Genomic DNA, 13,979 nt, shown 5'->3' with positions numbered 1-13,979 from the left:
AATAAGAATCTTTGTCTGATCCTCGTTGACATAAGCAAATCAAATCATAGAGATATAAATGGTCAACTAACAAATAGCTCAATGACAATCAAACATCTTTGAAGAAGTTCTACCTCAATGGAAAACTGGTCATAAGATGTTTAACTTTAAGATCCAAACTAAATAAGATTTATGCATTTTTTTTCATAACAAAATTACATGAAATTAATTTAAAAGAGTATTAATCAGTAACAATATATATATATATATATATATATATATATATATATATATATATATATATATATATATATATATATATATATATATATATGTAAATCTTAAATATTGTCCAAAATATTTTTTTGAGTAACTCCAGAAATCCATGTGGCAACACATTCTTGCCATTAGACAACTTCTAGGCCTATAAGTCATATTAATGGATGGTACATTTTCTTAATTCACCCCATTGGCAAGTGTGGCAAAAAAGTTAGTTTTGGGTCCTATCGCCAAGTATACTGGGACTTACCTTTAAGTGACTTTGGGTTAGCTCACTATGACGCCTCCCTATTGACATTTGAGAAATTGTGAGTGAAGTGTTGATGGATGGGAGACCTGTCACTATGCCTGAGCTACGAGATGCTCTTTGTAGCTATGCGCCAGCACTGAGTGCTTCCCGTTGTGTCTCCTTTGACTTATCACCCCTGTGGCCCATACAGACAGCAGGAGTTCAGCTGCCCTGCTGAGTTCCTTCACACCCTACTTTTTGGAGCTGGACTGACCCTGTCATGACCCTCAGCAGTGGAAAACAGGGAGAAATGTCACTGTGACAGCATGTGGTATGTATGCAAGGGCAGACACAAAAGCCACATCACTGACTGGCAGATATTCAAAGCTTGTAGTCAACAATAAATCTATACTGATTACTTTTAAAAAGTCACTTCATCATGTTTATACGTAGTTGCTAACAAATTATATATTTTTCCTTTACAGGGTGATATTTTTTTTTTTAAACAAATATGTGTGCATTGTAAATGATGGGTAACAATGTTAGCATCCACTTGTTTTAATTTTAAGGGGGATGCAGTTCATTTATGTATTAAGTTCACTATTTACTTCCAGGTTTCAAATGGATGAGTCATTATCTCAGTAATCATAGCCACAGACATTTTTCCATTTTGACATAATATGTGCATTCAATTCAATGTCAATGACAATTTACGTACCAATGGTTTTATGAAAGATTTACAATATATATATATATATATATATATATATATATATATATATATATATATATATATATTCAATTCTTATAATGTCTAATTGTGGAGTGTGACGTGGTCGTGTGTTTGTCAGTGCGGAGAGAGGAAGCGGTAAGAGCCATCACCTGGTGATTATTGATGCAAAACACCTGTGTCTCATTTCAGTGCTGACAGAGATGGGCTTTCAAAAGGCCAGCGGAACGCCAGAGAGAGTCTGAGCCACACACACACACACACACACACACACACACACACACACCACCACCCACCCACCCACCCCTGAAGCCCTACACTGAAAAGCTGTTTGTGGAAGGATTTAAGTTTGTTCTGACTGTTATCATTGAAGCTGTGTGTGCAAAGTAAAAATACTTAATGTAAAGCATATTCTTTGAGTTTAAATTCTGAGAATAAAATTAGACATGGACTGCAATCCCGGCTCCCACTTCCTTCTTACTGGAACCTTCTACACTGGTGCCGAAACCCAGGAATAGGGAAGAAACTGGCTTCCATGGACACCTCACTGCTGGGTGAAGTCATCCTTACCTTGGCTAGCATCCAGGAGACTCACCATCAAGCTCTCCTTGCCCAAGAATGACACTTCCAGGAGCTCCTTCAGGCTCAGGCCAAGGATCGGCAGGCCTTATGGGGCTGGTTAGCTCCAGGCGGGTCCTCCACCGCGGCCCCCGAAACAGTGATTAAGCCGCACCTCGACATCATGAAAATGGGGCCCCAGGCATTCGTGAGCCTATTTGAGCAGTCGGCCACCGCCTCCGGCTGGCCGCGAATACAATAAGCCTTCCACCTGCTGCCGCTGCTTTCCAGGAGGCCCAGTTCGCGGCGAAGCAACTACATGCTGAGGACTACACAAAACTGAAGACAGCTGTCCTGCAATGGATTGGCCGCACACTGGAACAAAACCATCAGCGGTTCAGGTCCATCACCCTGAGCAAAGCCGGCCACCCGTTCACATTTGCCCAGCACCTCCACAATGCCCGCCGGAAGTGGGTACTAGCCGAGGAAGGTCGCGATGTGGAGGACGTTATCAAACTGATGGTTCTGAAGCAGTTGACCTGTCGTCTGTACCGAGGAACCACGTATGGGTTCAGTGCCATCGCCACACATTGGTGGATGAAGCCGTCCAGCTAGCCGAAGCCCACACGGTGGCCTAGCACAGTCCAGATCTCTCTCCCTCTTTCTGCCCCTCCCCCTTTTGCCCCTAAACAGACTTGCTGGAAAGCATATTTTGAATTTAAATTCGGAGAATAAAATCAGACATATGTGGACTGCAACCCCAGCTCCCGCTTCCTTCTTGCTAGAACCTTCAACACTAATATTTAGCTATAATCTATTACAGATAAACCAGATGTAAATAGCAGGTAAAAAAAACAACAAAGTGTGATTGGTCATTTTAAGTCGTTAAGACAGTCTAGGAATTTTTTTTGTGCATATAATTGCAGATACAAATGACCCATATCTATTTGCGTATTGTAGAACTTACAAACATTATATAATATATTCATGCATTGTGTTGCATGTAATTTTTAATCACTGCATGCATGTGTGCGAGACTTTGAGGCTTTTAACTCCATAAAAGCTAAATTAACTTTAAGTTCAGACAGTTGTTGTCTCTCTCCTCTTAATGGCAGCTTTCCACACCTAACTCTTTTTCTTTTCAAAATCATGACAACTGATTCATGCTGAAATAAGGGGCCACTTTACATACAAGTCATTCTTTGCAGGAACATGCTTTAAAGCATACTCCTCAGTTACATTAACTGAGTCATCAAACATTTGTTGCAATTCATGAAGATTCCTCCATGACCAATCAAAACCAGCACCAACGCTTTTCTCTCTCTCTTTGTTCGCTCGTCCTGCCGGAGTGCACTTGGCACTGTCAGAGTCAATTCAAGGACTTGGACAGATCACAAAATCACACACGTGCTTTTGCTCTCATGCGCTTCCAAACCCTTTATTCTAACTAAGCCTTTGTGACACGTAGGAGTATATAGGGAGTACGACGCCCACAGATTTTATGCATAACTTCCAAAGAAAAATCTGTCAACATGGATTAGATTTTTAAATGCTAGTATATTTGCACAGACAACTTATTGCCATCCCAAATGAAGAATTTTTTGGTGGCCAGTGGGGCTGCATATATATATATATATATATATATATATATATATATATATATATATATATATATATATATATAAAACGATATATACAAATTAACTTGAGGTATGATTTGAATACAGAGAGCAGAAAAGATTAGCACCTATCTAATATGTGTTTCTATGATGACATGATAGTGTTTGTGAGTCTATGGCATCGCTGTCATCGTTTGCATTTTTTACTATTTCATATTTTCTGCACATAATATTTTGCAAACATTTAGCTAAGTAAATTTTTTATTTTGCACATTGGAGAACAAAATCAGGGTACATAGGCAAGTCATGTTTTGTCAATAAAATACAGGAAATAAATTAGATGTAAAAAACATGTTAATATTTAATATTGAAAGGGAATAGAAAATTTAGACTTTTTAGAAAATGTTTTGCCTATAGACACTATACTCTCACATTCTTAATATCAACATTTTTCTATCAGGAAGACTCGCAGACTTGAGTGAAATTGAAGATGACATTTGATGAATATAAAACAGAAAAGTACGTTTGGCGTAGGCCTCGTATGGCGGTCCGAAGTTGTAGTACTCAGAACCGTCATATCCTGCCGGAGATAGGAGGCAGGGGCGAGGAGCCTACCCCCATGCAGGACGGGACTCAACTTGTGGTGGTGGGGTGGTGGTGGTTGCCACGTTAGCACACTGAAACAGCAATGTGATAGATTGTGAGATGGTACGATGATGTACAGCTGCTAGTCTTCCCACTAGAACTACGCTGCGCTTACATTGAATAATGTCCTCCTTATAAAATGTCCCTAGATCAAATACCCGGATGAGCGGTCTGTTACGTGTATGTGCGGTTGTTACTGAGAAATATCAGACTGCTAGATGGTGCAATTGACCAATTAGAATCGAATATACCAGAGAGCCATGTAAATAATGTGAGGTAAAAATTTGCTTTTTTGTTTCAGTGTTTTGGTTATAGCTGAGACCAGTTACTCTGAAACATGGATAACAAAGTTATTTTCATTGCTTTTAAAGTTGTGCAATTAATGATCAGTGATTTATAAATAAGATAGCATTAAAAAAGCAGAAACACCAAACTATCGGTATCAACAGATGTTGTTTTAAATAATCGAATGTTAGTATCGCCGTGCACAATTTTTGTGCAAGTGTCCACGCGACTATTTATAAAAGAGATACTTGTTCACAATGGCTCTCGCGTTCAAACCTTGCAAAAGCAAAACAGCACATGTTCTTGTGTGAATACTTGAACTCTCTCATGTAAACAAGCGTCTCTCTGCATTCATGAACGCACAAAGGAGAGTGCTTTCAGAAGATTTGGACTATGACTGACAAGTTGCATGGACTACTTTTATGACTCTTTTGGGTGCTTTTTTAAGCTTTAAAGTGACCCACTATTAACTGACTTTGTATTGACTGCCATTCCTCAACATTTCATTTGTACCCAGACAACAGAAATGCCACATCAATCTCATAATTCCATCGTGATGATTCACCACAGGCTTCCAAACATCTCATCTCAAGTTTGTTTAGATGGATCACTGGCGAGTAAGTAAGCTGGTCTGGTCTCTGAAGCCCCAGAGAGCTATCACAGCCATGCTTCATAAACTCACAGGAGCTGGATGAATGACTGTTTGCTTTGGGAAGTCTTGTCTGTTTGCATGTTGCTACTCAAGTCTCTGTGTAGCCATAAAAGTGATCAACTGGTGAACAAATGCACTGGAGCTGTGGAGATCAAACAATGTTAGGAACAGAATAGTAGCTCACTACTTATTTATACAATGTGAACTGCCTACTATCTTTTTAAAAATAGCAAATAGGCATAGTTAACCCCTTTATGTTCTGTCTAACTCTGTCTTCAGGTTTGGGAGGGTTACTCTTGAAATTTATTCCACTACAGATTACAGAATACATGCTGTAAAATGTAATTTGTAACATGTTCTGTTAGATTACTCAAGGTCAGTAACATATTCTAAATACTTTGAATTACTTCTTCAGCACTGGTAGATTTTTTTCACTTGTTTTGACTACAAAAACTCTGCCAGTACAGTAAGACAAAATACACATGTTAAAAATACATTCTCTGAAAAACCTAAATATCTTATGCAGTGTTGTTTCTAAATCAAGATAAATCAAATTGATATTTTTTTAAGGATTTTTCGAATTTTTTTTACCTGAAATCTTTTTTTATCAAGAATACAATTTTTGCCCTAATATCAAAGGTCTAACTAGAAGAAGAAAAAACTATGATCTAATGTGAATTTTCTTGATAAAAAAAAAATGATTGTGTCTGGTAACATAGCATTTTAGCTTAGCGTAAAGCTGACAATTTACACAAGGTTTACTTCTATTTCTTCTGCTCCAAACTTACTTCAAACGTACTCTGTCTGCTCATTTGAAAAGTGTTTCACCGCTGTTCAAATGCACTTTGGATCGCATCATTTAGATGTATAAATGTTTTCCATCTGAAAGGACTAAATATTAAATTAAACAAATGACAATAAAATGCAAAGTAATCTCTTCAGCAATCAAAATACATTTTGAATATAACTGTATTCTAATTACCAATTACTCCCTAACACTGTCTGTCTTACTTATATTTTCTCTCTTGATCACACTCATACACTTAAAGATGAGTCCAGCGCTGTGTCATAGAGGGCAATGTAGTGTTGGTAAGGTGATAATCAGGTTGGCTAGACTATGTTTGTTACTCACTGTGACAGGGCACAGGGCGGGGCCGGGTCATGATTATACATACCTGGTCCCTTATCAGGCTAATTAAGCCTCCGAGAGGGATAAAGGTCAATTGCGGACGGTGGTGCAGAGAGAGAGATCATTTACGGACATGTCCATCATATGTGTGTGTTTGTCTTTTGTTTAAGCTAATCATTAAAATATTGTTTATATCGCCAGGCCGGTTCTTGCCTCCTCCTTTCCACTGAACTCCTTTAGACAGATGCCGAAATCCGGGAAGGAGGAGGGATACGCCGTAGTAGAGTTCTCGCCACTACCATCCACCCCAACAGAGCAGCCGTCTGCAGTGGGATGGAGGAGACTGGCCGCCTGAAAGTGGAGGAACGGCCGCCGACCACGAGGGGAGAAGGGGCTCCTAACCAACCACCTGGGCTCGCCGACCGCGAGCCACTCCCCGCTCGCGGTCGGCGAGTTAAAAATTTGTTTTGGTCATAGCTGAGACCAGTTACTCTGAAACATGGATAACAAAGTTATTTTCATTGCTTTTAAAGTTGTGCAATTAATGATCAGTGATTTAGAAATAAGGTAGCATTAAAAAAGCAGAAACACCAAACTATCGGTATCAACAGATGTTGTTTTAAATAATCGAATGTTAGTATCACCGTGCACAATTTTTGTATCGGTGCATCGAAACCAAAAGGTGTCCAAGCGACTATTTATAAAAGAGATGCTTGTTCACAATGGCTCTCGTGTTCAAACCTTGCAAAAGCAAAACAGCACATGTTCTTGTGTGAATACTTGAACTTGTAAATAAGCTTCTCTCATGCATTCATGAACGCACAAAGGAGAGTGCTTTCAGAACATTTGGACTATGACTGACAAGTTGCATGGACTACTTTTATGACTCTTTTGGGGGCTTTTTTAAGCTTTAAAGTGACCCACTATTAACTAAAATATTGTTTATATCGCCAGGCCGGTTCTTGCCTCCTCCTTTCCATTGAACTCCTTTACACTGATGCCGAAATCCGGGAAGGAGGAGGGATACGCCCTCGGCGGGGAGTTCTACACTCCCCGCCGTAGTAGAGCCACGCCTGCAGTGGGATGGAGGAGACTGGCCGCCTGAAAGCGGAGGAACGGCCACCGACCACGAGGGGTGAAGGGGCTCCTAACCAACCACCTGGGCTCACCGACTGCGAGCCACTCCCCGCTCGCGGTCGGCGGTCTCAAACCCCACCGCATTTCAATGGCCGGTAGGCGACTCCTGCGCCCCTGGCAGCGGCCCTGACTGCTCCAGGCGGTCGGTTAGGAGCCCCTTCTCCCCTCGCGGTCAGTGGCCATCGTCCTCTTCCAGGCGGCTGGGCTCCTCGTCCCCCTGCAGATGGCCGCGGCTGCTCCGTTTGGGTGGACGGTAGTGGCGAGAACTCCTCCTTCCCGGATTTCGGCACCAGTGTAAAGGGATCAATGGAAAGGAGGAGGCGAGAACCGGCTTTCCAACATAAATACAGGTGAAACTCGAAAAATTAGAATATCTTGCAAAAGTTCATTAATTTCAGTAATTCAACTTAAAAGGTGAAACTAATATATTATATAGACTCATTACAAGCAAAGTAAGATATTTAAAGCCTTTATTTGATATAATTTTTATGATTATGGCTTACAGCTTATGAAAACCCCAAATTCAGAATCTCAGAAAATTTGAATATTGTGAAAAGGTTCAGTATTGTAGGCCCAAAGTGTCACACTCTAATCAGCTAAACACCTGCAAAGGGTTCCTGAGCCTTTAAATGGTCTCTCAGTCTGGTTCAGTTGAATTCACAATCATGGGGAAGACTGCTGACCTGACAGTTGTGCAGAAAACCATCATTGACACCCTCCACAAGGAGGGAAAGCCTCAGAAGGTAATTGCAAAAGAAGTTGGATGTTCTCAAAGTGCTGTATCAAAGCACATTAATAGAAAGTTAAGTGGAAGGGAAAAGTGTGGAAGAAAAAGGTGCACAAGCAGCAGGGATGACCGTAGCCTGGAGAGGATTGTCAGGAAAAGGCCATTCAAATGTGTGGGGAGCTTCACAAGGAGTGGACTGAGGCTTCAAATGTCGTATTCCTCTTGTCAAGCCGCTCCTGAACAACAAACAACGTCAGAAGCGTCTTACCTGGGCTAAAGAAAAAAAGAACTGGTCTGTTGCTCAGTGGTCCAAAGTCCTCTTTTCTGATGAGAGCAAATTTTGCATCTCATTTGGAAACCAAGGTCCCAGAGTCTGTAGGAAGAATGGAGAGGCACACACTCCAAGATGCTTGAAGTCCAGTGTGAAGTTTCCACAGTCTGTGTTGGTTTGGGGAGCCATGTCATCGGCTGGTGTTGGTCCATTGTGCTTTATTAAGTCCAGAGTCAACGTAGCCGTCTACCGTGACATTTTAGAGCACTTCATGCTTCCTTCAGCAGACAAGCTTTATGGAGATGCTGACTTCATTTTCCAGCAGGACTTGGCACCTGCCCACACTGCCAAAAGTACCAAAACCTGGTTCAATGACCATGGTATTACTGTGCTTGATTGGCCAGCAAACTCGCCTGACCTGAACCCCATAGAGAATCTATGGGGCATTGCCAAGAGAAAGATGAGAGACATGAGACCAAACAATGCAGAAGAGCTGAAGGCCGCTATTGAAGCATCTTGGTCTTCCATAACACCTCAGCAGTGCCACAGGCTGATAGCATCCATGCCACGCCGCATTGAGGCAGTAATTAATGCAAAAGGGGCCCAAACCAAGTACTGAGTACATATGCATGATTATACTTTTCAGAGGGCCGATATTTCTGTATTTAAAATCCTTTTTTTTATTGATTTCATGTAATATTCTAATTTTCTGAGATTCTGAATTTGGGGTTTTCATAAGCTGTAAGCCATAATCAAAAAAATTATATCAAATAAAGGCTTGAAATATCTTACTTTGCTTGTAATGAGTCTATATAATATATTAGTTTCACCTTTTAAGTTGAATTACTGAAATTAATGAACTTTTGCACGATATTCTAATTTTTCGAGTTTCACCTGAGGCTTGATTAGCCTAATATTAAGAGTGTGTAGGATCACGACCCGGCCCCGCCCTCCGCCCTGCCACAAACTCCTTTACGCATACTAAATTTCCTATCAATACTCACTAACTGTCTGTCAGCCACTGGAATGCAGAGAGTAAGTGATTCTCCAGTGTTCACACACACACGTGTATGAGTCTAACACAGCATGCTTTAGAGCACTAACCTAGCAAGACAGATTTTATGGGTCAGTTATTCATAGATAAGGCATAGTTTTTTTTTTATTGTAATTTGTTCAGTGTTGAAATCTGGATGTTAGTTGTTATGTTGCCATTTGTTCTAAATCATTCTATCAATAAGTTATTAGAACCACAATATATAGTTTATGTCAATCTTTTAGGTTTGCAAATGTCTTTCTGTCCTGTTTTTAAAGACATTGCTGCAGTTTTTTTGTCTTTTAGTGAAGAAACTCTGACAAAATGTAGGTAACCCATCTACTATCTGTAATTATGGTAACCATAATTTCCTCTAAAATGCCATAGTTGCTACAATACAGTATTGTTAACTTTTCACAACCACTGTTATCAAAAGAAAAGTTAAACAAAAGGACTGAAAGGTTTTGAAAGCTTCTTAAAGGGTGTTCACAAAAACAGGAATTTGCAGCGTAAAAGTGTCCGGAATTCAATATTTTAGTCATTAATCTTACAGATCATATACAATTATTTTGTTTAAACATTGGTAACCAACATTTAATCAGTTTGCTAATTCAAACCAAGACTTGTATTACACTATAGATTACTAGTTTTGGAATCATATTCATGCTGTTTAGCCAGAGGGGAATTTCTTGCCCGGTGAGCCTGGTTTCACAAGGTTCTTTTTCCTCCATTGAAGGGATTAATGACAGCAATGAAAAGGACAAAGAAGACTTTTACAATTAGAGGTTATGGGGCAGCATGGCCTGGGCAAGATGAATGACAGTAGGGAAATATTCGCTGACCTCTGCTCCACAAGCAACCTGGTTATTTGTAGGAGTTTCTTCCATCACAGAAGTATGCATTTGGGTATAACCAACCCTACTGAAGGAGAAAAAAATAGACCACTTGCGCATCGGGAAGAAGTTAAGGAGATGTGCACGTCAAGGAGCCAACGCAGCTTCGGACCATCATCTCCTGGTTGCCCGGTTGAAGCTCAAGCTGAGGATGGACTGGACAGGGGAAACCTGTCAATGCCAGCAATATAACACCATGCTCCTGAAAGAGACAACTAAGCAGGGAGTGTTCAAGGTCACGCTCTTCAACAAGTTCCAGATCCTGCAAGATTTAGAGGAAGAGGTGATCAACAAGGGGTGGCAGGGTGATCAACAAGGGGTGGCAGGTTTTGGAGGAGGCTTTAAAATCAACATGCCAGGAAGTACTGGGCTTCAAGAAGTACAGCCATAAGGAGTGTATTTCGGCTGAGACCTTAAAGAAGATAGAGGAGAGGAAGAATGTGGCAGTCAAGTCAAGGCCCAGAAAGAGTATGCGGAAGCAGACTGGAGCATCAGAGAAACATCGGGACAGACAAGAGAAACTACATGGAGACACTGGCAGCTGAAGCAGAGGAAGCAGAGCTCCAGATGAACATGAGGGACTTGTCCTCTACCATCAAGAAACTCTCCAGAAAGTACAGCTAGCCAGAGAGACCAGTGAAGAACAAGGAATGGAAAATTATATCTGATGAGGAGGGGCAGAAGTAAAGATGTGATAATTTTAAGGAGTTGATGAACAGACCAGCCTCACAGGACCCACCGGACATCCAGAGGGTTGACAACGAGAACAGTGTTGAGATGCACTACCCTCTCTTCCACAAGATCTGCGAAGTGGAGCATGTCCCATCAGAGTGGAAGGAGGGCTACCTCATTAAGCTCCCAATGAAAGGTCTCAGCTCCTGTTCCAACTACAAAGGGATAACACTTCTATCCATTCTGGGTAAGGTCTTCAACTGAGTCCTCCTAAACAGGATGAAAGATGCTATTGACCCCCAGCTCCGAGACAGCAGGCTGATTTCCAAAAGGATAGATCCTGCATTGACCAGATTGCAATGCTACACATCATCCTGAGGCAGTCGTTTGAGTGGAACTCACCCCTCTACATCAACTTCATCGACTACGAGAAGGCATTCAACAGCTTGGACAGGCAGACCCTCTGGAAATGCTTTACATCTGCTGAAGAATGTCTGGGGCTCCATGAACTTGACAACCAACATCAAGATAAGGATTTTTAACACCATTGTGAAGCCTGTGCTACTCTATGGTGTATAATCAATGAGACCTGGAGAACCACCGTAAAAACCATGAAGAGAATCTAGATGTTCATCAAACCTGCCTCAGAAAGATCCTTTGGATCCACTGGCCCGATATCATCACTAACTAAAACTTCACTAACTAACAGCCTTTAGATAAAGAGATCCTCCAAAGGCACTGGATTGGCCACACCCTCCACAGATCAACATTCAGCTGAGCAAGGCAAACTCTCATCTGGAACCCACATGGGTAAAGAAAAAGAGGATGGCCAAAGAACAACTGGCACCACGATCTGGAGGAGGACACCAAGAAAATATGACTCACCTGGAGACAGCTGGTGCAACTGGCCCATGACCGAGATGCATGGAGATCTCTCATAAACTATATGATCGTTGTGGGTGAGAAACAAATCAATATTTTAGACCTCTATTTCTAAAAACCTCCTCATTTGACTAGCCCCACTTAGTAGGTAGCTGAATGTGAAAGTGAAAGTCACTATAATTATCTGAAAAGGAGTTTTGAGATGATGTTTGTTGTGAAATGTGCTATACAAATGTGCTATACAACACAGTTGCGAAGGTGTGCATGTGCACAACTGTAGTTCCAGCTTCAATCACTGAGTGGAAGTTCGGAAATTCTGAAATTATAGACTGGTTTTAACAGGCAAAACATTTGAACTCCTGTCTTGGATTTTCCTGTGTCTGTCCAGGGACAAGTACTTTGTCCGCACTGAAAGCAAAATTGCTGCGTGACACAACACGATCCCAATCACTCAGAACATATTTGTTGTTTAATATGCATAATAACATTCTGATATTAATCTGAAATTTGTCATATTCTGATTAACTTTGCTTGACGTAAACTGTTATTTGTAATTAACAACCCAATTAAGTGATTGTTCTGGTTACTAGAATCTGGAATAAGACAGCTGGCATATGCGTCTATTAATTCGAATTTTGGGTAAAGTTTAGTTTTAGTTTGTGTAACAGTAAAGCAAGACAAGCTATAAATCTTAACTTGTTTGTTGGGGATAAGCAGGAGGATTGGGCACCAATGAGATTTCACTAAGACTGCATCTATCAAGCACAATTCTACAGAAATAGAAATCAAGTGACCCAGAAAATATCCTGTCTATCATTGCAGTCATGGCTTGTTGGGACAAAAACTCTTGCATAGATGAGATAGATTTTAACGTTTGTTGCTTTATTGTGTTGCTTCTGCTTTATGTGTGACATGGATTGAAGGAAATCACAAATACATGTATTGTGGCTTTATGGTAGTAACGGAATTGTAATAACTAAGGTATTTTTTATTTTTGTAACAATAGTTACCATGGCAAATATTTGTAAGGAAATTCACATTTATTTATTTATTGCAGACAAGTACACTATGAGCATTTATGAGCTCTTTTAACCTTTTCCCTTGGCCATGCATCATTGACATATTGTCACATATTCCCTGTTGTCTTTTGTTTTTGTGCTTTTAAGTTGAAGTTCTTGTTTAGTTCCTGTTTCCTGTTAGGTTTTTGTAGTTCTTTGTAGTTTCATTTTATGATTGGTTTTCCCCTGATTGATTCTCATTCCCTGATGGTTTCCCCAGGTGTTCCTTGTTTTCCCTTGTGTATTTAAGCCCTTGTTTCCCCCAGTTAATTTGTCAATTCTTGCCTGTTTTGTTATGCCTGTGACGAGGCAGGCAAAGATTCAGGATCTAAGCGCAGTTTTATAAAAAAAAAAACAACAACACAGGGAACCTAGCACATAAGCAGTGGTGAGAATGTTTGGGCTAGGTGCAAACTCCAGAAACTGGATTGAGCCTACATAAAATGAAAAATTGCCTGAAACTGTAATATTTATTCAGTCATATTTATTCAGCAAAAGCTATGGAATATTTGGAATATGGAATATAGATATTTTTTCTTTAAAATATCACTAAATTTTATCAATATACAGTATATCATAGCCTTGTCTGCTTACTCTGTCACAGATACACGTCAGCTTTTTAAGCTCTGATATAGTACGAGTCCATGCATTGGAAGCAAGACAAGGCTCATAACACAAATACAGTTTATTTGAATGTATAAGGGAAATTGTATACTGTATCTTTAGTTCTGTAACCGGTCACAAATTCTTTGAAGCTACCCATGTTTCTCTTGCTTTTGACAGGAACAAAAGCATGACATCTGATTTTATTCCAGTTTTCATTGAAGAAAAAAACAAAACAAAAAACTCGCTGTTCTTTTCCAGCACGGAAACTCTGTAATAGCTGTTTTCATCGGTTTTAAATCATTTGCAAAATATGAGCTGGTATGTTATTTTCTATAGCTTTGAGGATATTTTGAACTGTAGCTCATCATTAGAATCACTGCTGACACTTCACACATGTAACTGATAGTCTGTTAGACATTTATAGGAGGATCCGCTGGAGGGACTATCCAAATAAAATGCTTCCACTTCCCTCTGTTATGAGTCCTGCCCTCTCTCACACACACACACACACACACACACACACATAGGAGCTCATATAATCAGGCTTACCCCAGGTCAACTCACGATTCTGATTATTCTTATGTGGTCATCAAAG

General features: G+C 40.3%; 1 pseudogene; it reads left to right on the top strand.

Moving 5' to 3' along the window:
• The window catches only part of LOC127617758 (uncharacterized), a 31,917-nt pseudogene extending 20,537 nt beyond the window's left edge, over positions 1-11,380 (top strand).
• The last annotated feature ends 2,599 nt before the right edge of the window (positions 11,381-13,979 follow it).

Source organism: Xyrauchen texanus, chromosome 24 (genome assembly GCF_025860055.1).
Source record: "Xyrauchen texanus isolate HMW12.3.18 chromosome 24, RBS_HiC_50CHRs, whole genome shotgun sequence".
Lineage (NCBI taxonomy): Eukaryota > Metazoa > Chordata > Actinopteri > Cypriniformes > Catostomidae > Xyrauchen > Xyrauchen texanus.
Note: the sequence above shows the minus strand (reverse complement) of the source record. Positions and strands in the feature narration are given on the sequence as shown.